General features: G+C 37.2%; 1 long non-coding RNA gene across 2 annotated transcripts; it reads left to right on the forward strand.

Moving 5' to 3' along the window:
* The first annotated feature begins 358 nt into the window (after positions 1-358).
* LOC121376414 lies at positions 359-26946 on the forward strand. 2 transcript variants are annotated; one of them, XR_005958442.1, is made up of 4 exons: positions 359-692; positions 24485-24634; positions 25099-25120; positions 26911-26946. It is a non-coding gene; the product is annotated as an uncharacterized LOC121376414 (long non-coding RNA). The 2 variants fall into 2 exon arrangements; XR_005958441.1 differs by lacking the exon at positions 26911-26946 and having other exon boundaries at positions 25099-25687.
* Positions 26947-27127: the final 181 nt, after the last annotated feature.

Below are 27127 nucleotides of genomic sequence, written 5' to 3' on the forward strand. Positions count from 1 at the left end.
TTAACCTCAGCTGGGTATGTAGTATATTTAATAAGAAACCACAGCACATCAGTAGTATGCAGTGTGACTGTTCATAAATTAATTATTAATGTGAATACATTGTCTGTATATTATCTAAGGCCTGTACGTATTTCATGTATATGGCTTGAGTAAATGATACTGGAAATAAACAAAATTATATTATTTTTATCTGTAAATATAAACACGCAATGTGTGACATCTAAAAATCAATGGCTATAGGACAAATCAATGAATAAATGTACTTTATTAACAAAATAAAAATTATTGCGAATCGAAACATGGGGCGAAACGACTCGGTTAGAGGTACGAATCAACCCTGTTCAAAACGATTCGGGTGAACTAGTAATAAGGGCGAAACGACCTGTTACCATATTATTTTGTTAACTGCAAACTTAAACATTTCATCAATGTGTTATATAACAAAATATCAGAGTGAAAGGATTTATTAGAAATTACTCCTGTGATGCAGAAGCCCTTGCCGAAGTGATGATAGCTGAGTACCTCGCCCCTGGTTTCATTGAAAACTGGTCTGGTAGACGTGTTCAGAGTAACGCTTCCCGCCGAGGCCAATTGTTCGATTGGTATCACGGTTCATCGAAAAGGCACCGTGACACTAGCTGTACTTGAAAGACTTTTACCGATAGCTGCTGGCTGAACACACAACATGACAGGTATGGCAAAGAAAGGATTGCTTGGCTTCGCAGATAATAAAAATAACACATTAGACATTGGAATACATCTTATTTGCTTATTGTACGCTGACGATACTGCTTTACTAGCAACAAGTGCGGTCAATTTACAACACACGTTAAATATATTCGATCAATATTGTAATATTTGGAAACTTAAAATAAATACTACAAAAACAAAAGTCTTAATTTTTAATGGAAATTCTAAAGATTATATATATACTTTTAAGATTGGAAAAACTATTCTCGAAAATGTCAAAGAATACAAATATTTAGGTGCCATTTTTACTAAACTAAATAAATTCAAAAATACTAAGATTAGACTTAAACAACAGGCGACAAAGGCTATGTATTTCGTTCTGGCAAAAGCAAAAGATCGTCATCTATCAATAGAATGTAAACTCAAAATGTTTGACTCGATGGTTCTGCCAATATTATTATATGGATGTGAAATATGGGGATTCGAAAACAACGACATCTATAACTCTGTTCAAATCAATTTTATTAGACATATTCTCCCTGTGAAAAAAGCTATCCCAATTTGCATGTTATATGGTGAACTTGGTAGAATGCCAGTCGAGTTGACTATCCACAAAAGATTAATTTGTTATTGGGCACGTTGGAATACAGTTCTATTAGAAGATAGACTTTGTACTATTTGTGATGAAAACGACATAGGAGACGAATTTCATTATTTATTTGTATGTAGTTTTTTCAATAATACCCCGAAAGAATGTTTACGTCCATATTATTATATACGACCAAATATATATAAATTTAGAGAACTTATGAGCAGTAAAAGAATAAGCACACTAAAAAAATTAGCCAAATTCATGAATATAATTTTTCAAGTATTTAAACGCCCATAACAACAATACCCAACAACAACCAAAATTACCATACATTAACCAGTTAATGAAACTAAAGGTCAACATAGAACTATACTTGATATATTTTAAATCGTATTACATTATTTATGTCTTATTGTTATTTTATGAGAATGTAATTTTTATTATTATCATTATTTATTTATTTTAATTATACCTATATATTGTAATACCAATAATTATAAAGTACACAGTTGTAACTGAAATTTTCTGAATAATTATATTTTACAATATACCTCTACTCTGTTACACCGCAGAATGCATCTATATGGTTAATACACATATCTCTATAATGTAATATCATGTATTTATATTATTAATACACATATCTTTATAATGTAATGTAATGTCATGTATTTGTATTTGTATTCACATATGTACCAAGCAATGTATTCCTATTATTTGTATCCTCCTGTTAACCATCTTGTCAAAATCAGAATATGTATGCTCCTCTTACGCCGTTGCATAACGGCCTGAGTGTAATAAAGTTCTGTTCTGATCTGTTCTGCTAGTGTCGCGATTCTCCGATCCATCTATAACTCGTAACTATATAACCATAACTATAACTATAACTATAACTATATATATATATATATATATATATATATATATATATATATATATATATATATATATATATATATATATACATACATGTAGTTACATATATAGTATATATATATATATATATATATATATATATATATATATATATATATATATATATATATATATATCAGGGGCGGCGCACAGTGTAAAAAATAGTGGTACGGCTCGTGGTTGCCAGACTCACCTTTCAAATTACTTGTAAGGACATTTTCACAGATATAGCAAATATAACCACACACACACACGCACGCACGCACGCACGAACACACACACACACGCACACACACACACACATACACACAAGTGGTACGGCGATGCCGTACCTCTTTGAAAAGTTTAAAGCAGATTGTATGCCAAACATGCTGATGTTGATTTCAGTTCCTGTTGTATCTCTGTCCATAGATTACCAATACCATTACAACTGGTCACACTTAAAGTAGTGTTTCTGAAACATTATTGCAAAACTACAGCCAATATATATATATATATATATATATATATATATATATATATATATATATATATATATTAAATCATGTGCAAACACGTGTTAGTAAACAAGATTCTGTTCAAAATTCTACATTGAAGCAATACTAAAAATTTATTTTTACCCTATGGAAAGGAAGAACTAGTATAACGGTTCCTATTCGTGTAAAGTTAGTAGTTATACGATACTTTCAAGTCTTTGTTCATTCAAAACAGGCACACGGAGAAGGGGTGGAGGACGAATCAATAATTCTGAATCAAAAATATTATTGGTAGTAATACTTAAGGCAGAGATGAATTTTACATTGCATTTTAGAATGCAGGAAATTACATTGCAGAACATCTATAGTACGTTCTACGGGGAACGTTTTTTTCATACTATGGAATTTACTACAAGTTATTTATTTCTGCGTTCTAAATTGCACACACAAATAGTGTAATATTATTTCCAAAACACTTTTTCTTTTCTTTTTACGTCAAACCAAACTGAAATTATTTACAAAAAAAACCAAAACATTTTTGTAGTTTTAAAATATTTATGGTGGAGTATGCCCCCGAACCCACTAGCCAATTTATTTTGAGCCCTCGGATCTTAGTCACCTCCCCCCACCCCACCCCCCATGTCTACTTGTTTTCGCCGTGCCAGCAAAAGATCACATAAAAATTGATACCAGTTTTAAAGTAATTTTTAATACATATTTTATTATTGTACCCAAATTATCATCTATATTACTATATGAAGTCTTGTACCCAAATTATCATCTATATTACTATATGAAGTCTTGTACCCAAATTATCATCTATATTACTATATATGAAAGAAAGAAATGTTTTATTTAACGACGCACTCAACACATTTTTATTTACGGTTATATGGCGTCAGACATATGGTTAAGGACCACACAGATTTTGAGAGGAAACCCGCTGTCGCCACTACATGGGCTACTCTTTCCAATTAGCAGCAAGGGATCTTTTATTTGCGCTTCCCACAGGCAGGTTAGCACAAACCATGGCCTTTGTTGAACCAGTTATGGATCACTGGTCGGTGTATGTGGTTTACACCTACCCACTGAGCCTTGCGGAGCACTCACTCAGGTTTTGGAGTCGGTATCTGGATTAAAAATCCCATTTCTCGACTGGGATCCGAACCCAGTACCTACCAGCCTGTTGAACGATGACCTAACCACGACGCCACCGAGACCGGTTACTATAATATATTATATGACGTCCACAGAGCAGATTTACTATTAATGTTAGCTCCACATCCTGACATATCAGTGGTGCGCCGCATTAGAGGTGGAGGGTTATTTTATTTAATCTATGTAACATAAAACTAAAGTAAATTTATTTCAAACAACCCAACCTTTTCCTTGTTTGCAGTGTGATCTTTTAAAGTTGCATTTACCAGACGCATTAATAAAAATGCGCATTTTTAATATGTACCTGTCCCAACGCAGTAATATTATGACGCATTATTTTCGATGGCGTGATCTAGCTTAGTCGATAAAGCGCTTGTCCGAGGTGTTTTGGTCGAAGGATGGAACCTCGGCGGACCCATTCTCCGATTGGGTTGTAATTGTCCCAACCAGTGCACCATGACTGGTATATCAAAGGTCGTTGCATGTGCTGTCCTGTCTGTGTGAAAGTGCATATCTAAAATGCTTTTCTGCTAATGGGAAAAATATAGCGGGTTTCCTCTGAAGACTACGAAGGAAGGAAGAAAATGTTTTATTTAACGATGCACTCAACACATTTTATTTACGGTTATATGGCGTCAGACATATGGTTAAGGACCACACATATATTGAGGAAACCCGCTGTCGCCACTTCATAGGCTACTCTTTTCGATTAGCAGCAAGGGATCTTTTATATGCACCATCCTGAAGACAGGATAGTACATACCACGGCCTTTGTTACACCAGTTGTGGAGCATTGGATGGAACGACAAATTGCCCAATGGGTCCACCGACGGGGATCGATGCTAGACCGACCATGCATCAAGCGAACGCTTTACCACTGGGCTACGTCTCCCCCCCCCCCCCCCCCCCCCCCCCCCCCCCCAAATGTTTGATATCTAGTAGCTAATGATTAATTAATCAATGTGCTCTAATGGTGTCGTTAAATAAAACAAACCAACCTTTTTTTTACACTCTTTCTCCCGATGTATAGTTTATGTTGATCAGAGGGTACACAGTTAGCTGTCAGGAACGAGGCTTGCTAAAGTTGTATTGATCTCTCGTGAGTCCCAACAGCCATTTATGACAGATTTGGTTGTGTTTTGCGGTCTTTTTTACTTCATACGGCTCCGAATGTCCAAAATGCGGTTCCAAGAGTGTCGTTAAGAGCTCTAACAATTTAAATCGACCTACGTTGGTGTAGGTGTTGTCTGTAGCCGATCGAGGAGTCTAGAATGAAGCTTCGAACTCACATTTGACCTATAGATAGCCAGAATACTGTACCGTTCGAGAGTCCGAGGAACATCTGGACGGTTAAGATCGCTCTCTCAGCCAGAGATAACTTTATAACGAAAACACGGCTCTAATATAACAATAGACCTATACTATGTTAGACGTTAAATACCATTACATTACCATTGTTTTTAGGTTCGCTAACAAATATTTGACATATAAACCATTAATACACATACTACAGGAAGAAAGCCGGCAGCACCCCTTTTAATAATGTTTCAGTTAAATACGTATGTGTTGACGATTTTCTTCCTGTAACGTGTGTATTAGTGATTAATATGTGAAATTGTTATCGGCGAACTGGAAAAGTATGGTATTTAGGGTCAAACATAGGGTTATTTTTGTATTAGAGCGGGAAGCTTTGCCTACCTGGTGGTAGACAGCATTTCCATGTTTTCGCTATAGTTATCTCTGGCCGAGAGAGCGATCATAACCGCCCATATGTCCGTCTAGCTCTCGAACGGCAGAGTACTCTGGATAACCCATAGACGGCCACGATACATCTAATACGTCTTGGAGACATTTTTTCGAAGACATTGTTACGAACTTCGAAGACCTTTTTCCGTGATGTATCATCAAAAGTCTCAGAGACTTTGTTTCCGAGGCCAGTCTCTGAAGATAGGGGAGTGTTCTATTTTGAGAGAGGTCTACGAAACAAAAAATCAAATACCAATCAGAAAATAAGTAAACAAATGGTGGTCCTCCTGCCCCCCCCCCCCCCCCCCCCCCCCCCCCCCCCCCCCCCCCCCCACATTCATTAAAAACGCCCATATTTACCATTGGATTATTATAAGCTATGTGTGTCTGCCATTATGTAAATGACGTTTCTGGAACAAAGTCTCGAACAATTCTCTAAGATGTACCGTGGCCTTTACTTGGTATGTTTGGAAGTAGTATGCTATTCCGCGGATTTTGCTTTTAATGTTAGTTTTTTTTAATATTGTACACTGAAAAAGAGAAGCGGTCCCTGTACTTCGAATTGAAAATAAAGCTTAAAGGCCTCAGTCCAGGGCTCCGTTCCATTAAACAATCTCAGCACTAAGATCATCTTAAGTGTCTAACTACCTTTTAGCGCTAAGATCGCTTCGTGGAACGAAGGAAATGTTTTATTTAACGACGCACTCAACACATTTTAGTTACGGTTATATGGCGTCAGACATATGGTTAAGAACCACACAGATATTGAGAGAGGAAACCCGCTGTTGCCACTTCATGGGTTACTCTTTTCGATTAGCAGCAAGGGATCTTTTATATGCACCATCCCGCAGACAGGATAACACATACCACGGTCTTTGATATACGAGTCGTGGTGCACTGGCTGGAACGAGAAATAGCCCAATGGGCCCACCGAGCTTCGTGGTACGGGACACAATACTCCCCATTACTAGTACTCGAAAACGTGCTCCCATTTTACTACGATTTACAGAATTAATTCTCTCACGAATAATTGCTATTACATAAATAAAACATAGACGATCTTGAATAATAATATTAGTACATGTACATTATTTATTTCAAATTTTATTAATTAATTTTTTTGAGTACGTGGTATGTTATAGTTAAAATTTCACATCAATTAATAGTTTATTAAGGTATAACAAATGCAATCTATCATCTAAAATGGTAACAACATACTCAGTAAATTAATTATCATACAACTGTTACATATCCTAAATCCATTTATGTACATGTGAGAGTGCGTGTGTGCGTGCGTGTATGATACTGTGTGTGCGAAACTGAGTGTATAGGTGTGCGTGCACGTGTGTATCAGCAGCAGGTTTATTCACTGTTTAATAAAATATCTCCCTCAACAACTTTTTTCCTCTTTTTTTTTGTTGTTTTAAATACAGTACTGCTTATAAGCTCTCTGTGTATAAGTTACATTATAAAAGTATTACAAAATATATTTTCTTTACATACAGCTTCTTTCCGTCACATATCGTTCTCTCTCTCTCTCTCTCCCCTCGTTCTCTCTCCCTCGCCCCCCCCCCCCCCTCGCTCTCTCTCATATTTCTTTCAGCTACTTCTCTGTGAGTCTCTCACTCCACCCCTTTCGCAACCCCCTCTTCCTCTCTGATGTGCACTGTCCCATATGGCTAGAGGACACAAGCTATTAAAACATATATCACCGGATTATAAAATATTAAATGTACATTCATGAAAACAATTATAGTCCTTCCAACAGAGAATACCTTTTACATACTATGGAATTTACTACAAGCTATATTTATTTCTAAGCCGATTGTTTTCTAAATAGCACACAAAAATAGTTGGGGGTTTTTGGGTTTTTTTTGGGTTTTTTTGTTATTTCCAAAACATTTTCACTTTTCTTCTTACCTCATCCCAAACTGAAATTATTTACAAAAAAAACAAAACATTTTTGTACGATGATAGGACGGACTATAGGTTTAAATTTACCCCCTCCTCCAAAAAAAGAAAAGAAAAGAAAAAAGATTCCAATTTAGTAACCTTCAAGCTATGTAAAGACAAGTCAATTTAATCTTCATTTTTGTAATAATAATATAATGCCTTTACGTTAAGAAAGGCCTACGTAAAGACATTACAAAAGGCAAAGTTTCGATTTTCGAAATGTTATTATTTGGTGGCCACCCCAAACATCCACGGTCTGGTTAACCAGATCTTGGACGGATACATGAAGTCTGTAATACGAATGGATTTAAAGCCAGCTTCCTGCAAAACTGCACGTGCGTTGTTGTTCAAATGACAGCTCCCGGTCATCAACTTCCACGCCGGTGTAAACGTATTCTGCATCTTCCGTCGAAATGTTCCTGGCTGGTCTGCTACATGTTCCATGAAATAAAACTGACCATCCTGAAACCAAACACAGTGCATATATTACACACACTATATAGTTATATTTTATTAAACAAACTAAATGATTATAGAGATTCATACATTTGAAGAATCCAGTATAGTAGAGAACTAGGTTTCTTAAGCCCCATTTACATGCACCTCCAGGAGGTAAATAGTCATGTAAACGCATTTTAACCCTGGGTGTCAATTAGCTCCAAGTAATAAGTTGGAGAAAATCGTATTACCCTCTGTAGCAAAATACCTACATGCGTAAATGCGTCATATAAACACTGTTATGCAAAATCGTATCTGGAAAAAATCATAAACCCTTGCAATAAGACATTGTGGATTTATGTATTCCAGTTATATTACCAGCAGTATAATATTCTAATGGGGACTAATGCTCAACTGCTCGGGGGGGGGGGGGGCGGGGGGGTGGGGGGGGGGGGGGGGGGGGGGGGGGGGGTGGGGGGGGGGGGGGGGGGGGGGGGGGGGGGGGGGGGGGGGGGGGGGGGGGGGGGGGGGGGGGGGGGGGGGGGGGGGGGGGGGGGGGGGGGGGGGGGGGGGGTGGGGGGGGGGGGGTGGGGGGGGTGGGGGGGGGGGGGGGGGGGGGGGGGGGGGGGGGGGTGGGGGGGGGGGGGGGGGGGGGGTGGGGGGGGGGGGGGGTGGGGGGTGGGGGGGGGGGGGGTGGGGGGGGGGTGGGGGGGGGGGGGGGGGGGGGGGGGGGGGGGGGGGGGGGGGGGTGGGGGGGGGTGGGGGGGGGAGGGGGTCGGGGGGGGGGGGGGGGGGGGGGGGGGGGGGGGGGGGTGGGGGGGGGGGGGGGGGGGGGGGGTGGTCGGGGGGGGGGGGGGGGGGGGTGGGGGGAAAGAAAAAAAGAAAAAGAAAGATGACATGCTCGCCATTTTTGTTTTTTTAAGTATGGGAGACATACTATTAGGCCTACCAGGTCACTTAAACTTCGAGACCTGGAGTAATTTAATATGTAACTAGTACATATAAAGTTATCACTGATGACCAAACCAGAAGCAACAACATAAATTATAATGCCAGGCGTGGAATGTTGGTTCCTGTCAGCTTGTGTGAAGTAAAAAGGCTGTTTGTGGAAAGTAGGCAGCTACATTTACTGACCACAGTGAAGTAAGTAATTAAAATGAAAAGTAAATGGCGGCGATGACTGCATGCAGCAGTCTCCAAGAATTACTGGTAATGGCCATTCTTGCTTCAGTCTGCATGGACGCTGATCGACTGTTTGGAGAAAGACCAAGCCATTAAAGTAAAGATTAAACACCTCAGAGGTATTTTCAAAAATCTGTGTCGAGTGTTTGTGCCGGCAAAACGTCCTCAGGCAATAACATTTGATAGTGAGTTATAAGTGGACCCTGTGACGGGGGGGGGGGGGGGGGGGGGGGGTACGTAGCCCAGTGGTAATGCGTTCGCTTGATGCGCGGTCGGTCTAGGATCGATCCCAGTCGGTGGACCCATTTGCTATTTCTCGTTCCAGCCAGTGCTCCACAACTGGTGTAACAAAGGCCGTGGTATGTACTATCATGTCTGTGGGATGGTGCATATAAAAGATCCCTTGCTGCTAATCGAAAGGAATAACCCATGAAGTGGCGACAACGGGTTTCCTCTCTCGATATCTGTGTGGTCCTTAACTATATGTCTGACGCCATATAACCGCAAATAAAATGTGATGAGTGTGTCGTTAAATAAACATTTCCTTCCTTCCTTCTGTTACTGTGGTGACTACTTTCAGAGTAGAGTACCGGCCTCGGTGGCGTCGTGGCAGGCCATCGGTCTACAGGCTGGTAGGTACTGGGTTCGGATCCCAGTCGAGGCATGGGATTTTTAATCCAGATACCGACTCCAAACACCCTGAGTGAGTGACTCCGCAAGGCTCAATGGGTAGGTGTAAACCACGCACATGCACCGAGCTTTGCAAACCGCAGTGATCCATAAAGCTTGGTTCAAACAAAGGCCATGGTTTGGTGCTGTCCTGCCTGTGGGAAGCGCAAATAAAAGATCCCTTGCTGCCTGTCGTAAAAAAGAGTAGCCTATGTGGCGACAGCGGGTTTCCTCTAAAAACAGTGTCAGAATGACCATATGTTTGACGTCCAATAGCCGATGATAAGATTAAAAATCAATGTGCTCTAGTGGCGTCGTTAAATAAAACAAACTTTACTTTTTTTTACTTTCAGAGTATGTGACAAACCAAAATAAAAAATAAAAATAAATAAATACAGTTTTACAGCATTTATCCCGTTTTGAGTCTGGGCTGAGTAATGGTCAGATAGAAAGTGATTAAATAAATTACCCCCACTTACATTATGAACCATGTAAACGCAACATGAGTTTGCCCTTTGGCTCTGAGGTTAAATTTTACCCAAGGACAGAATATCTCCAAGCGAAAACTTGATGCAAAAAAATTAGGCTTTAGATTTTACATTTATTCAAACCAAATACAAAATAACTATATCTTCCTCAGAAAATAGCTTCTATGCGTTATACCAGATGGTAGAAATGTTAAAATCGCAAGTTTCTGTTTTTTCCCATGGGAAATCATGATGTTTACATAATATAATTATAATGTTTGCCATTTCAGGGACAGATACAGCAATTTGAAAAAAGGGAAAGCACTTAGTGTGTTTCTAAAGATGACCCTACATCTTGACTAAATTCATCAAAACTGACATACTGTATTTATAAAGAAAAATGGGGCGAGCATCCCCTACTTTGGCAGTTAAGCTTTGATATGCGATATGCGAGAGCCGCTTAACTGCACAGCAACATATGCACTTACGGTGATCTTATCGCTATATCGCTTTGCGGCACGGGTGCACTTAAACAGAAGTTCTACTTATGTACCATAATGAGGTTTACTAGTTGCCGGTATTAATATTCCGTAAAACCTCGACTGCACTCCTTCGTGGTTTTTTTCACCTACCCACCACCAAGTGCAGCGCCGCGTGTGCCTCTCGGTGTCCCGATTCCTGGCATGCTTTCTGCGAACCCGCAGACCAAAATCCTTTAACGTAAGACTTGGATTTGTTTGGCGTATATTTTCGTCTTAATACAGGGGTTGCCGCCGCCTCACTGCGATCCACACCACTGGTAGCCTTTCTTCACACTCCACGTACAATAGAGACGCACTTGTGGCTGGGTTCCATAGTCGTTTATACATTCACAAAAGGCGACCAGATTGGTCGGGCAGACAGTGCCTGATTTCCACCAGCAGCCCAAGTCAGAGACCAACTCCGCGTTGGTCGCATTATGGCATGCTTCTAGCGAACACCGCAGACAAATTGGTCCACTGAACGCTAAGACTTGGGTTTGTTGGCGGATTATTTTTTCCTTAAATAACTCCCCTCACCATGGTACTGCAAAATGGGTCCCACTCACATACGATCACGCTTTGATATCGTGTGGATAATGTTTATAATTTCAGACCCCCCAAAAAACGTAGGGCACCCCCGTCGGGGCTCGACGCCCTGCTCATGTACGGCTTCTGCACCGCTGCATCTCCATGGACTCACAGTAGAGATCCTCGACACTCGGTGCATGAGGTCGCGCGTTAGTGACACGGAAATAGCTTTTCGTTCTTTCAGCATTATGGTTGCAACGATTGAAAAATGGCGATTACATAAGCTATATCCCGATCGTGACGCGATTGGCTTTACGCCTCTATTCAGCTTTGCACACCACCTTTGACCAGCGCTCATCTGAATGTCTACTGCTCTTCGGGACCACGACAAAACAAGGAGACGACCGACGACAAAATTAATAAAATTTAAACCAGATCTTATGAACAGCACATGCCAAGTTCCGTTGATTTCACAGGTTTAGCTAGCGGAAATATTAATCGTACCACAGCAGTCGAATATTCTGCGAAAATGACGATGGTTAGCTACGCCCTTTTTCGTAAGCGCGCCGCGCGCCCCCATCTCACAGTCGAGTCTGATGTTTCGCGGGGAAAAACATAAATATGAACGAGTACAAGGGGAGTGGGCCTAGTTACATCTCTGAGTTAACCATCTTATAACATATGTACAATGTGAAATACAAGCTCAAATGCACTTTTAAAACCAAGTCAGGTGTGTGTGACCGTAATGAAACCGCTATCGTCAAACGTATGACGCTTTATTCGTCAACGATGGGTCGCGCCGCAAAAAATTAAAAAAAGCAATCAAAAACGGACAGGCTTTAACGCAGAACACGTTTCAGATGGAGATCCTGCACGCTGAAGCCACGTTTCGACGATTCCAACACTGGGCGTAGGGTAGCTGTCGTGCAAACAGGTATATCTAATTAGAGCTCGAAAGCTTGCGCTGTTAGCGAAAGAGGTAAGTTCGGTGAGGAGATTGGTACTAGAGTCTTTTAGTTAAAAGAAGCTGATGGGAGTTTTGAGTCTCGTGGACCTGCGGTGCAACTGTTTAATTTACTGTCGCACTACGTCCGTAATTCCTAGGTTCAGAACACCGTTTGAGAGCATCTTTATCATACCCAGGTATTTAGTAGAACTTTCAAAGCGCTGGTTTAACAATTGGGTTACGTTTCAACCTTAACGGACATTAATCCAATATATATCTTGTTTAAAAAAAACTAGGTACTCAAGAATGTACCGACGACTCATGTGAACCCGTGTTTAAATACTTTCACATTTTTTAAGGTGGGTTCAGTTATGATGACGAAAGGGTCAAATAAAATATATTTCGTTTGGAAAGGGTAAATTAGGGTGGTGGGGTGGGGTGTGTTTAACGACATCAAAGATAAAGCATATTGATTTTAATATTATCCGACCCCATACAACCGTAAATAAAATGTGATGAATGCGTTGTTAAATAAAACATATCCTATCCATCTTTCCATCTGCTGTTGGATGTCTAACATTTAGTAATTTTGACATATAATCTTAGAAAAGAATCGGGTGCATGTGCAGGGGAAGGGTATTGGAGGTCGAAACCCTTACTTGCCCAAGCTTAAAAAAAATTGAAATGTATTTTTGGGGGGAGCATGGCCCCATATAAACTTCGCTCAACACAGTCTATAACCCCAGCACCGCTGAAATCCCTGCACACGCGCCTTGGAAATCCGCTACATTTTTTTTTTAGCAAGGGATCGTTTATACGTACCATCCCACAGACAGGATATCACATACCATGGTCTTTTATATACCCGCCGATGGGATCCTAGACTGACCGTGCATTTCCAAAAAACACCTTTTTAGGTCTAAGTAATGAATAAAAATAACATTTTACGTAAATCGAACACAGTACCCTCTTCCTCTACCCCTAGAGCGTTACGTAATTAGTAACACCCCCTTACATGTAACGCGTATGCAAACAGCTGGCCACTGTCAAAATTTCAAGGCAAATCCCCCACCCACCGACCCCTGGAAAGGCGTTGTACCATACCTCTATGGATATAAATATGTTTTGGAGATATGAGACGACAACTCAATCAAGACAGTTAAATTTGTTCAAAAATTGCGAAATCTCACGTGATCTCTTATTGGAGAATTCTATACTTGTGATAAGCCAATGAAAACCGAGATCGGTACGAGCCCGTCAAAAGTGTCCCACTTTCAAAATACTGGCTTTGTTTGTCAAAACATCGGAAGTACAGATTAGAAGAAGAAGAAAAAAACATTGAAAAACGCTCAGTTATAAAACTGATTTGTATTATTTAAAGCGACAGTATCCGGAATATTATTATTATTTAAAAGTAAAGTTTGTTTTATTTAACGACGCCACTAGAGCACATTGATTTTTAATCTTATCATCGGCTATTGGACGTCAAACATATGGTCATTCTGACACTGTTTTTAGAGGAAACCCGCTGTCGCCACATAGGCTACTCTTCTTTACGACAGGCAGCAAGGGATCTTTTATTTGCGCTTCCCACAGGCAGGATAGCACAAACCATGGCCTTTGTTGAACCAGTTATGGATCACTGGTCGGTGCAAGTGGTTTTACACCTACCCATTGAGCCTTGCGGAGCACTCACTCAGGGTTTGGAGTCGGTATCTGGATTAAAAATCCCATGCCTCGACTGGGATCCGAACCCAGTACCTACCAGCCTGTAGACCGATGGCCTGCCACGACGCCACCGAGGCCGGTATATTATTATTTAAGCATATAAAACAGAAAATCCAATTACGTTTGGTGCATATATGACGCCGCACTCCGCATTGGTTTCTCTACGCTGATTTATCCAGGTCAACCGTCAACTCAGCAACTGAGTTTATGACATGTTTCGGACTACAAACAACGCTGCATAGTTAATCGTTTGTATACGTGACACAATATTAATAACATGGGCGGATCCAGGAAATATTTTTAGGGGGGGGGGACCAAAAAAGAAGGGCACATTGACTCGTCAAAAGGGCACCTTACTACAAGTTTTGATATTTACAATTAATATGAATTCCTACAGTTCTACGTCATAATATACTAGCAATAATGAAGTAAATTGGCGTCACTCGCGTTAGAACCTCAATGGGGCCCCATTGAGACTCAATAACACAGACACATATCTGCAAGCTTGCGCATGTACACGAAAATCTTGATTTCATTTATCTACAATATAATTATTGTTTACTTAAAAAAAAAAAAAATTCTACAAACAAAAAGGGCACTTGGACATTTTGAGGGCACTTGAACAATTTTTTTTGGGGGGGACGCGTCCCCCTGGTCCCCCCCCCTTGGATCCGCCCATGAATAATACATGAATAATAATATATATCGCATAGTTTTTTGGCTGTTTTTTTTAACGCCTGTATCAGATATGTAAACATGAATATATATACAGTATATGTAAAAATTAATATATAATCGTGGGTTAATTCACTATCTACCACCTACAGATAAGGTGAGGGAATGGGGTTCAATGACCTAACAACTGACCTAACAATGTGGTACATGATATTTGGCTAATGTCAGGGCTTTAGATTGCACCAAAGCTGCACATGTACTATATATATGCTGGGGGGTAGTTTTTGCAAAAATGATAAACTTTAGATTTCAATTTTTTCAGAGTAGATTTTCCATTTTATATGTAATGTTAATGTCAGCTAAATAAATGCCTTCTTATGCAGATACTGAAAATTAAATATGAATATAATGGATTAATCCATTATCTAAATGATCAGGGTATATTTACAATTTGTTATTTGTAATTTTCATTTTCTATTTTTGTAAAAGTGGGGCGGGACATAGCCCAGTGGATTAAGCATTCGCTTGATGTGAGGGTCAAGCGTTTCACGAAGTTGAGTCATTAAATCGAACAGTAGGGCTTTTTCGTTTTTAACATTATTGTTGTCCGATTTGAAAAATGGATTCATAATCCAAGCGCTGAACCGTTGCCCCATTGTCTAGCGACCACGACAAAACAACAACGACGACGACAAAATTAATTAAAATTTAAAACAGATCTTATGAACAGCACATGCAACTTGTTTGACTTTCCCATTAGCTAGCGAAAATACTTAATCGTAGCCAGCAGGATGTAACATCTCGCGAAATGCGATTTGAAGCTACGCCCTTTTTCGTAAGCCATGCCCCCATGAAACAAACGAGTCTGATGTTTCCGCGGGAAATAAACATAAATTTGAACGAGTAGGCCTAATTCCCTGGTACATTTTGCTAAATATAGATCTGTGTCATTGTAACGAGCATTTAATAAAATATTAAGTAATACAAATCAGTTTTATAACTGAGCGTTTTTCAATGCGTTTTTTGTTCTCTTCTAATCTGTACTTCCGATGTTTTGACGTATCTACGTAGTCTTATACACCTGCCGTCAACTCAGCAACTGAGTTTATGACATGTATCGGACTACAAACAACGCTGCATAGTTAATCGTTTGTAAACGTGACACAATATTAATAATACGTGAATAATTTAATATATCGCATAATTGTTTAAAAAAAAAAAAATGCTGGGGGGTATTTTTTGCAAAAATTATAAACCTCAGATTTCAATTTTATCAGAGTAGATTTTCCTGTTTATATGTAATGTTAATTTCAGCTAAATAAATGCCTTCTTATGCAGACACTGAAAATTAAATATGAATATGATGGATTAATCCATTATCTAAATGATCAGGGTATATTTACAATTTGTTATTTGTAATTTTCATTTTCTATTTTTGTAAAAGTGGGGTGGGACATAGCCCAGTGGATTAAGCATTCGCTTGATGTGAGGTCGGTCTGGGATCAATCCCCATCGGTGGACCCATTGGGCTATTTCTCGTTCCAGCCAGTGCTCCACAACTGGTGTAACAAAGGCTGTGGTATGTACTATCCTGTCTGTGGGATGGTGCATATAAAAGATCCCTTCCTGCTAATCGAAAAAAGTAGCCCACTAAGTTTCCTTTCTTTATATCTGTGTGGTCCTTAACCATATGTCTGATGCCATATTGCCAGAAATAAAAATGTGTTGAGTGCATCGTTAAATAAAACATTTCCTTCCTTCCTTTATTTTTGTAAAAATATACCGGGCATGTGAATAACCTTACTGTATGTTTCCTATCCATGCTAGGAATAGTTGTAGGAAAATGAGACACTTAAGAATTTAATAGGCTGGATTTTAGAGTACCTTAACCACCGACGGTACAAGATCATCCTCTGAGGGTATTTAATCTAAATGATCAGGGTAGATTTCCAAATTATAAGAAATTTTTATTATTATTATTATTTTTTATTATTATTATTATTTTTTAAATATATGTGAATAACCTTACTGTATGTATACTATCAGTGCTAGGGATAGTTCTAGGAAATTGAGACACTTAAAATTTCAATAGGGTGGATTTTATAGTACCTAACTACTGAGGGTATATTATCATCCACCGAGGGTACTTTTTCCTTAATATGGTATATTAATTTATGTATTTGTTAGCTATTGATTTTTCGTTCCAGCCAGTGCAACATGACTGGCATATCAAAGGCCATGGTATGTACTACCCCTGTCTGTGGGATGGTGCATATAAAAGATCCCTTGCTGCTAATCGAAAAGAAGCCATGAAGTGGCGACAGCAGGTTTCGTCTCTCTATATATCTGTGTGGTCCTTAACCATATGTCTGATGCCATATAACCATAAATAAAATGTGTTGAGTGCATCGTTAAATAAAACGTTTCCTTCCTTCCTTTATTTTTGTAAAAATATACCAGGCATGTGAATAACCTTACTGTATGTTTCCTATCCATGCTAGGAATAGTTGTTGGAAAATGAGACACTTAAGAATTTAATAGGCTGGATTTTAGAGTACCTTAACCACCGATGGTACAAGATCATCCACTGAGGGTACTTTTTCCTTAATATGGTATATTAATTTATGTATTTGTTAGCTATTGTATATTTCAGCTAAGTAAACACCTTCTTGTATAGACACTAACAATTAAATATGTATATCCATTATCTAACTAATAAGGGTAGATTTTCAAATTATAAGAAATTTTTTTTCTATTTTTATTATTATTATTTTTTAAGTAAACACCTTCTTATATAAACACTAACAATTAAATATGTATATGATGGATTAATCCATTATCTAAATGATCAGGGTAGGTTTCAAATTATAAGAAATTATTATTATTATTTTTTTTTAATTATTATTTTTTTTTTTTAATATATGTGAATAAGCTTACTGTATGTTTACTATCAGTGCTAGGGATAGTTTTAGGAAATTGAGACACTTATGATTTCAATAGGGTGAATTTTACAGTACCTAACTACCGACGGTACAATATCATCCACCAAGTGTACTTTTTCCTTAATATGGTATATTAATTTATGTATTTGTTAGCTATTGATTTCTCGTTCCAGCACGACTGGCATATCAAAGGCTGTGGTATGTACTACCCTGTCTGTGGGATGGTGCATATAAAAGATCCCTTGCTGCTAATTGAAAAGAGTAGCCCATGAAGTGGTGACAGTGGGTTTCCTCTCTCTCTATATCTGTGTGTTCCTTAACCATATGTCTGATGCCATATAACCGTAAATAAAATGTGTGGAGTGCATCGTTAAATAAAACATTTCCTTTCTTTGTTAGCTATTGTATATTTTATCTAAGTAAACACCTTCTTATACTAATAATTAAATCTGTATATGGTGGATTAATCCAATATCCAAATGATAAGGGTAGATTTTCAAATTCTAAGAAATTACTATTATTATTTTTTATTTTATTATTATTATTTTTTTTAAATATATGTGAATAACCTTACTGTATATTTACTATCAGTGCTAGGGATAGTTCTAGGAAAATGAGACACTTAAGATTTCAATAGGGTGGATTTTACTGGGGGTACAAGATCAAAATATGGTATATTAATTTACTTATTTGTTAGCTAATATATATTTCAGCTAAGTAAACACCTTCTTATATAGACACTAACAACTAAATAAGTATATGATGGATTAATCCATTATCTAAATGATCAGGGTAGATTTCCATATTATAAGAATTTTTTTTTTTTTTATTTTTTTTATTATTATAATTAAAAAAATATATATATATGTGAACAGCCGAATGCCAATTTGGGTTCAAAGTGTGCACAATTTGGTGCACATCAATAATCTACTATGTGCCACAAGGGCACCCTTGAAGAAAAATCCAAGATGGCCGACAAAATGGTGGCCAAATCAGGGAAATGGCTATAGCTTGCTTATAAATTGATAGATAAACAACAATTATTGCTTTTACCCTATGGTTTTAGGAGCCAAGGAGGGCACTGGTGATATCAAAATTCAGATTTAAGTAAATGGGCCATGTAATATGGTGGTCCAAATTGAGAAAATTACAATAACTTCCTTATTATTCAGTACTAAAATGTAATTCTTGCATCTAACCTGTGGTTTTAGGGGTCATGGAATACGATGCAAGTAGTTCATTTCTTCTATACAAGACAGGAAAGCACATACCATGGACTTTGACCAGTTGTGGTGCACTTTTTGAAACAAGAAAGAACTCAATCATTTGAATGGATTGACAGATGTAAAATGCATTGTAACATTATTTTACAGTGACCTTTTCTTGGCCAATAGAATGTAAGATCTGTGGTAGTGTTGTGTGTGGTGTAGTATGCATGATGTAATTTTGTTAATTTGCAGTGTAATATTATTTTAGGTGGCCTAGTACTTGCTTTTTATTCCCAGTGTTAAATACCATTATTGTGAAGAAAAGAAAAAAAAATAGACCAGCTAAAACTGAATTCCATTGCAAACTGGCAAAACTCTATCATGCTTACTAAACAACACACACAGTACCTGAGAGAAAAAAAAAGAACCAATAAAGGGTCACTTTAATATAGTGTTTCATTATTACATGTAGGTCATCCTCTTTAAACCAACAAGTCTTTTGTGTGACTGTTACTTTTAACAGTTCTATCTTCCTTGGTTCATTACTTATATTGGTGGCCATCTTGAATAAATTAAAATTAACAGGTATAGAAGAACTGAACTACTTTCATTGTGTTCATTGATCCCTAAAACCATGAGTTAAATGCAAGAATTACTTTTCTGTATCAAACAATAAGCAATTTATTGCCATTTTCTTCATTTGAACCACCATATTGGCAACCATCTTGTATTCAGGTGACCCATTTATGAAATCTGAATTATGAAGGAAGGAAATGTTTTATTTAATGACACACTCTCAACACATTTTATTTACGGTTATATGGCGTCAGACATATGGTTAAGGACAACACAGATACAGAGAGAAGAAACCCGCTGTCGCCACTTCATGGGCTACTCTTTTTGATTAGCAGCAAGGGATCTTTTATGTACACCATCCCACAGACAGGATAGTACATACCACAGCCTTTGTTACACCAGTTGTGGAGCACTGGCTGGAACGAGAAATAGCCCAATGGGTCCACCAACAGGGATTGATCCTAGACCGACGGTGCATCAAGCAAACACATTACCCATCCTCCTGAATTATGATGGCACCAATTATGATGGCACCAATTATGATAGCACCAGTGTCTTTTCTGGCTCCTAAAACCATGGGGTAGATATAAGAATTGTTGTTCTTTGTTCTCTGATTTGGCCACCATCTTGGCCTCCATCTTGGATCTTTCAAATTTCTCAAGGATGGCACCCAGTGGATTATCAATGTGAACCCCCAACAGTGTCAGAATCCATGGATAACAACTATGTTTCAAATTTTGCACACCCAAGTGGTAATTCTTCGAGACTATCATAAAGACAATGACAATGACCTTTATTCTCATAAACTGTAGGCTTACAGTGTAGAGAAGAATGAAATACACACACACACACACACACACACACAGAGAGAGAGAGAGAGAGAGAGAGAGAGAGAGAGAGAGAGAGAGAGAGAGAGAGAGTCATACATACATACATACATATGTATGCTATACATACATATAGCCAGCTGTAAGTATATAGATGCTATGATAGGTACTATATACAATTAGTGGGCAACGGGTGGAGTGGTGCCATATTTTTCAAAATGACACAAGAAAATTTTAAAATACATATCTTTGGACATAAATCCAAATCTAATTGACATGTTCTGTTGTTTTAAATTTTTGACTATGGTTTATGAAAATAAGGATTTGCTTATAATAAATATTTAATGTGATTAGATACAATGTAATTGTTATTGGAAACTCAGACAGTATTTACATACTTAAAAGTTGGTATCCTGACATTAAAAGATGCAAACTCAATGTGCTCAGTCAGAATAAAATGTGTTCAGTTATATTTGTTAATGGTTTGACAATGTAAATTCTAATTTGTTGTCAAAGTGTTGCTTAAAGGAGAGGACAATTAAGGCATTTGGCCTAGTATGCATATTCAACAATATATAATGCACATTATTGCTTAATATCAACATGTATAATCGTATAGTTAATTAATAAAACATTTAAATGTGACGGCTATTATATATAACGGGCGCAGCCATTTTGTACCATCTCAGTGAGTACGCCCTCTGGCAAGCTGGTGGTTACGTAATACTTAATGTGTAATGTTAGTTATGAGCCTTAGAACTAGAGAAACACAATCTACCTGGTTTTTGCGGGATGATAAATAGTCATACATTGCAATGTTCTGTAATAATACACATCCCAGTAAGCCAGCAATAAGTATATCCAGCACTATATATATTATTTTTCAATACAAAATAAAATACCATTGTCAAAGTGGCTACATAACAAGTCGAAACAATTAACAATGTTTTGCCCATGCATTAACCTACGTACTGAAATGATACACGGAGTGTTTTCTTAGTTAATTGGTCTATGCTGTTAGTTGCTTCTACCTGTGATTCCTAAATGGCAGGTGTGTATTTGATTGGTAACCAGACGAGCCAATTAATTGATGCCGTCTAGACACAAAAATACATACCGGTATTGTGGAATATTACCTGTCGCCCCTAAAATGGTAATGGACATGGTTTATAACTGTAAATAGTTCTGTAAAACTATTGATTAAGTAGACTTTTCCATCTAAAACCACAGAACTGACCAATTAGGTAGTCCCAAAGAAAAGAAAATTATCACTTTTGGTATCATGGGTTGTCGTTTTTGCTCCAACGTAGCATATCGATAGGCCTAATAGGGTACATTTTTCCTTTGGATTATTAAACAGAGAAAAATACTATAACCCCATTTTGTTCCAGTAATGCAACTTGAAATATATTTAGTTAAATAGTTTATTATATTATTACGTCATTTATGCTGTTTTACAAGTCAAGTTGATCAAAGAGAAGCGCCATGTCGAAAATTACTGCTTTTGTTTACACTGTACATACAGGAGATGGTCAGGAGCTGACGTCACTTCGCCCCAAGCTATCCCTCCGGACATCACAAAAACGAAACAAAATGGCTGCCCCCAGTTAGCAGGAATAATCATGGTTTTTTATTAACTCTAAAATTATGCATTTTTCATTTGCTAAAGTGTCAGTATGTGTTGGTGGTCCGGGTATGCATCTTTTCAACACATAAGGCTCTTGTTTGAGTTGACCCTACCTTTAAACATTTCACTACCTGTAATTCTGGGGTTTTTTAAATATTTATACCATCTCCTAATAATGAGCCATAAATTTGCAAGTGCATTTGAAGAAATCAGTCAGCTCTCATAGTGAAGCCATTGATGCCTCTGGGTGCCACTCATGTTTCGTTAGCATTCCCCATTCCCCATTGTTTATAAGTGTCCACTTGTTTCTGTCAGTTGTGCTATATAAAATACTGAGCTGTCCAGCACTACCTTTGTGACAAGATCTTCACCATCATCTAAAATTCCAGTCTCCTTACAGAAAATTCCATTAATTCTGCCTGCACACCTGCTGACTTGTTAGTGATATGGTCCACACTGTTTGCCACTCATTTAAGACTTGATTTCAGAACCTGCAGCCTGTCTTTATAACAGAACAGGATGACCACTATTATTGCAAGATTTATCATTTTGATGTATGATCGCACAAGTACCTATAGTGACAATAGCCGATGATTAATGTTATTATAGGTGTTAAAACTGTATTGATATATTTGATATTTTATGAGATATTGAGAAAAATAGCTTATGGATGGTGGCCATCTTGGATTTCAAGATGACAGCCATATATTCGATGTCACCAATGGATTTTTAGACCCCTGAAATGTCAGTCTAGGTGTTAAATCTGTATTGATATGTTTACTACTAAATGAGATATTGAGTAAAATAGCATGTGGACGGCGATCATCTTGGATATTCAAGATGGCAGCTACAATTTGCAAACACTTCTGTCACCACTGGATTCCTAGTCCCCTAAAATGTAGGTATAGGCATTTCAACTCTCTCGATATGTGTATTAGTTAAGGAGATATTAAACAAACAGATCCACAATGGTGGCCATTTTGGAGTTCAAGATGGCAGCCATACAGGGTGCAATTTCCAGTGGGCCCTAGACTAAATATCCTTGTATTGGGTTACTCTAACCATTTGCCAATGTTCTTGCTTTCACGAAAACGTGCACAATTGATCAGCTAAGTCGCTCCACTACTAGCATGGATAGTAAACATACCGTAAGGTTATTCACATATATTTGATTACAAAATAAAAACATTACATACAATTTAGACATCTACACTGATCATTTAGATAATGAATTAATCTATCACATATAGTGTCTACATAAGAAGGTGCTTACTTAGCTGAAATATACATGAGTTAACAAATATGTAAATTAATATAACATCTTTTGGGAAAAGTATAATGATAATGATAATGTACCCTTGGTAGTTGGGTACTGTAAAATCCACCCTACTGAACCCTTAAGTGTCTCATTTTCCTAGAACTATCCCTAGCACTGACAGTAAACATACCATAAGGTTATTCACATATATTTTTAAATAATAATAATAAGAAGAAGAATTTCTTTTAATTTGGAAATGTACTCTGATCATTTAAATAATGGATTAAGCCATCATATTCATATTGAATTGTCATGTCTACATTTGAAAGTGTTTACTCAGCTGAAATATACATTAGCCAACATATATGTAATGTAATATACAATATTATAGGAAAAGTACCCTCAGTGGATGATATCCATGTACCTTCGGTAGTTAGGTATAGTAAAATCCACGCTTTTTAAAATTTAAGTCTCCTTTTCTGAAAACCACTCCTGACATGGATAGTAAATATGCAGTAAGATTATTGACATCTTATTACCAAAAAAAAAAAAAAAAAAAAAAAAAAAAAAAAAAAAAAAAAAAAAAATAATAATAATAAACTTTCACACATCTACCCTGATCAATTAAATAATAGATTAAGCCATCACATTCATATTGAATTGTCATGTCTACATTAGAAGGTTTTTATGTTGCTGAAATATACATTACGGTAAAATCCACGCTTTTTAAATTTTAAGAGTCTCCTTTTCTGAAAACCACTCCTGATGTGGATAGTAAATATGCAGTAAGATTATTGACATCTTGTTAATAAAAAAAAAAAAAAAAAAAAAAAACTTTCACACATGGAAAGAAAATCTACCCTGATCAGTTAAATAATAGATTAAGCCATCACATTCATATGGAATTGTCATGTCTACATTAGAAGGTTTTTACGTAGCTAAAATATATATTAGCCAACATATGTGTAATGTAATATAATATATTAAAGGAAAACTACCCTCGGTGGATGATATCCATGTACCCTCAGTAGTTAGGTACTATACTGTAAAATCCACCCTTTTGAACTGTTAAGGATCTCCTTTTCTGAAAACTACTCCTGACATGGATAATAAATATGCAGTAAGGTTATTCATATCTATTTACTAGTATTTAAAAAAAAAATTAAAACTTTACATATTGTAGGATAGTGAAATATATATGGTGTATTATTTCTTATATCTTGAAGGTCGGGATTTGCCTGCTTCATATGGTGGTGGAAATTCACTATCATTGTTTCATTTACTGCATGTATAGTTCCTCCCTTTCTATAAAAAGAACACAACCAACCACTCTCTAAGGGCTTACATTATTATGTTTGGAAGGCTGGTGCCAGAGGGGACAGCTTTCGTGGTCATGTGACATGACCATAATGGAAAAGGGCCAAAGTTCCTTGTTCTTGGTGTGGATCTCACACAAGGCATTCCACTCTAGTCACCGAGCAATCAACACCGAGTTACTCGAGCCATCTTAAGGTAAGCATCGTATTACATTTAGTTACAAGGAAGTATATTTGCTATTTTAGGAATCAAGCTATTGATAATTTTTATAAGATTGAATGCATAGTTATAGTATTTTATAAAGTTGGTTTCTCTCCCGAAAGTATATTAACGATTAGTAAGTTATCATTTTATTACCTGTTAGTACTGCTGCCATAATGCTTAAGAAAGAAAGAACACAGATGTCATAAGGTTCCATATCATGATGTATCATAATTATCAACATTTTCTTGCACTGTATAGTTTGGGAGCTTTTATTTGACATTAAATATGTTGGCGCCGTTTTATTAAATATGTTAGCTCAAAAGAGATAAACCGCTGCTTTAGCAATTTATATTAACTCTTGGTGAGAGGGAATCTTAAAAAGATCCAATTAATGCCTTATTGCTTTCATTTATTTATCTGTAAAACGCGACTGATAATTGCTTCTTTTTGTTCAGGTTTGGACTCTGGTCGTGTGGGGTAAGTGATACTGGCATCATTACATATTAGTTTGTTCATTCATATTATGCTTTTACAGATATGTATATTATAATTTTCATAATTTGTACTTAAATGGTACATATGTGATCAGTCATTTTTATAAACGAATGTCCAAGTAGACAGTACAAAACCTGTATTTAGTGGACACATATTTAGTATGCTTTTAAATAGAGGTGCCCTTTTTAGTAAAAGGCTCATCTCTGTACTTATTTGAATAATTAGTATTAGAATATTGCATACATATGTATTCATTAACGAGGTTAATGGTTTGATTATTGTAAATTTTTATGCTGGGATAAAATATATTAAAGACATTGTTAGTATTGAAAGGAAAGAGCTGAGTTAGTGAGCAAAATATATTTTATCACCAAATGATCACACATGTAAACGATTACTGCAAGGGAACAGTTGGTATTTAGCCTCTCTCTCTCTCAGTAGGGGATTATGGTGTGTGTCCTAATTAGCACCAACAGCTCTAACTCTAAGAGAACAAAGCACTTGGAATTTTGGGAAATAGTCAGAATGACCGGGGGGGGGGGGGGGGGGGGGGGGGTCATTCCTTTAGCAGACGACCAGTTTGACACCGATATCTATTAAATCTTCAGCTGCAACATAAACATTGGTCTCAGCTTGAAATTAATTGACTTAAGCTGAATAACCTTTGGTAATGTGTTTGTATTTGTTTGAGAATGGCTTTCTCACTTTGTTTTTATGTGAAGAATATACATGTACACTAGAGAAGAAACGTATACAACTTTACATAATTAGAATAGGAAAACATGTTTATCAGGATAATATTAAAGTAAAAATGCTTTTCTAATAATAGAGTGACAGTTCTTATTAAGTGTTTAGAAATAATCTATTTTGTATTGTTAACTTGTTGCATTAGTGCCGGCCAAATTTATATGGGTTGAGGATGATTACAAATGTCTTATTCATGTTACTTCTTCTTGAAGCCATGGTTTAATGATATTGTGGAAGAGTGTTGATATTAATGATTATGTGTATTTGGTTTGATAGATGAAGCTTGGTTACTAATGCTATTTAATTGATTAGCCTACACTTTTGTTGAACATGTATTTATACAACTGTTTTCTATTTTGTTAAATATTAGGGCTATACCTGTGGGGTATACACTACTTGTATATTGATTTATAGATCCTGGGGATAATTGATCCTATATGGAAACCCCAGTGTTCTAATTTACTTATAATTAATTAACCCTATTATTAAAGCCCTTCAGATCCTGAACCTCGTCTTTCTTATTTATATTAATACATATTTACTATATTCATATTTGAGGGTGAAGGTAGAGAATCTGCTTTCTCTGTACCACACGATAGTAAATTACTCCCCCCCCCCCCCTTACAATATGAAAAGAATATCTATCCTGATCAGTTAGATAATGGATTAAGCCATCATGTTCATATTGAATTGTCATGTCTACATTCGAAGGTGTTTACTTAGCTGAAATATACATTAGCCAACATATATGTAATGCAATATACCATATTAAACGAAAAGTACACTCGGTGGATGATATCCATATAACCTTGGTAGTTAGGTACCGTACAATCCACCCTTTTGAAATGTTACGTGTCTGTTTTTCTGAAAACTACCACTGACATCGGTAGTAAACATACAATAAGATTATTTAAATCTACTTAAATAATAATAATATTTTTAATTGCACATATGTAATAAAATGGAAATCTATCCTGATCAGTTAGATAGTTGATGAATATTTCATATTCATATTTTATTTTCAGTGTCTACATAAATTGGAGGGGCCAGACGTAGCCCAGTGGTAAAGCGTGGTCGGTCTAGGATCGATCCATTTTGTTTGGACCATTGTGCTATTTCTTATCACAGCCAGTGCACCACAACTGGTACATGTATATCAAAAGCCGTGGCATGGTGCATATAAAAGATTACCTGCTACTGATGAAAAAATATAGTGGGTTTCCTCTCTAAGACTATATGTCA

This window comes from Gigantopelta aegis, chromosome 6, assembly GCF_016097555.1.
Source record: "Gigantopelta aegis isolate Gae_Host chromosome 6, Gae_host_genome, whole genome shotgun sequence".
Lineage (NCBI taxonomy): Eukaryota > Metazoa > Mollusca > Gastropoda > Neomphalida > Peltospiridae > Gigantopelta > Gigantopelta aegis.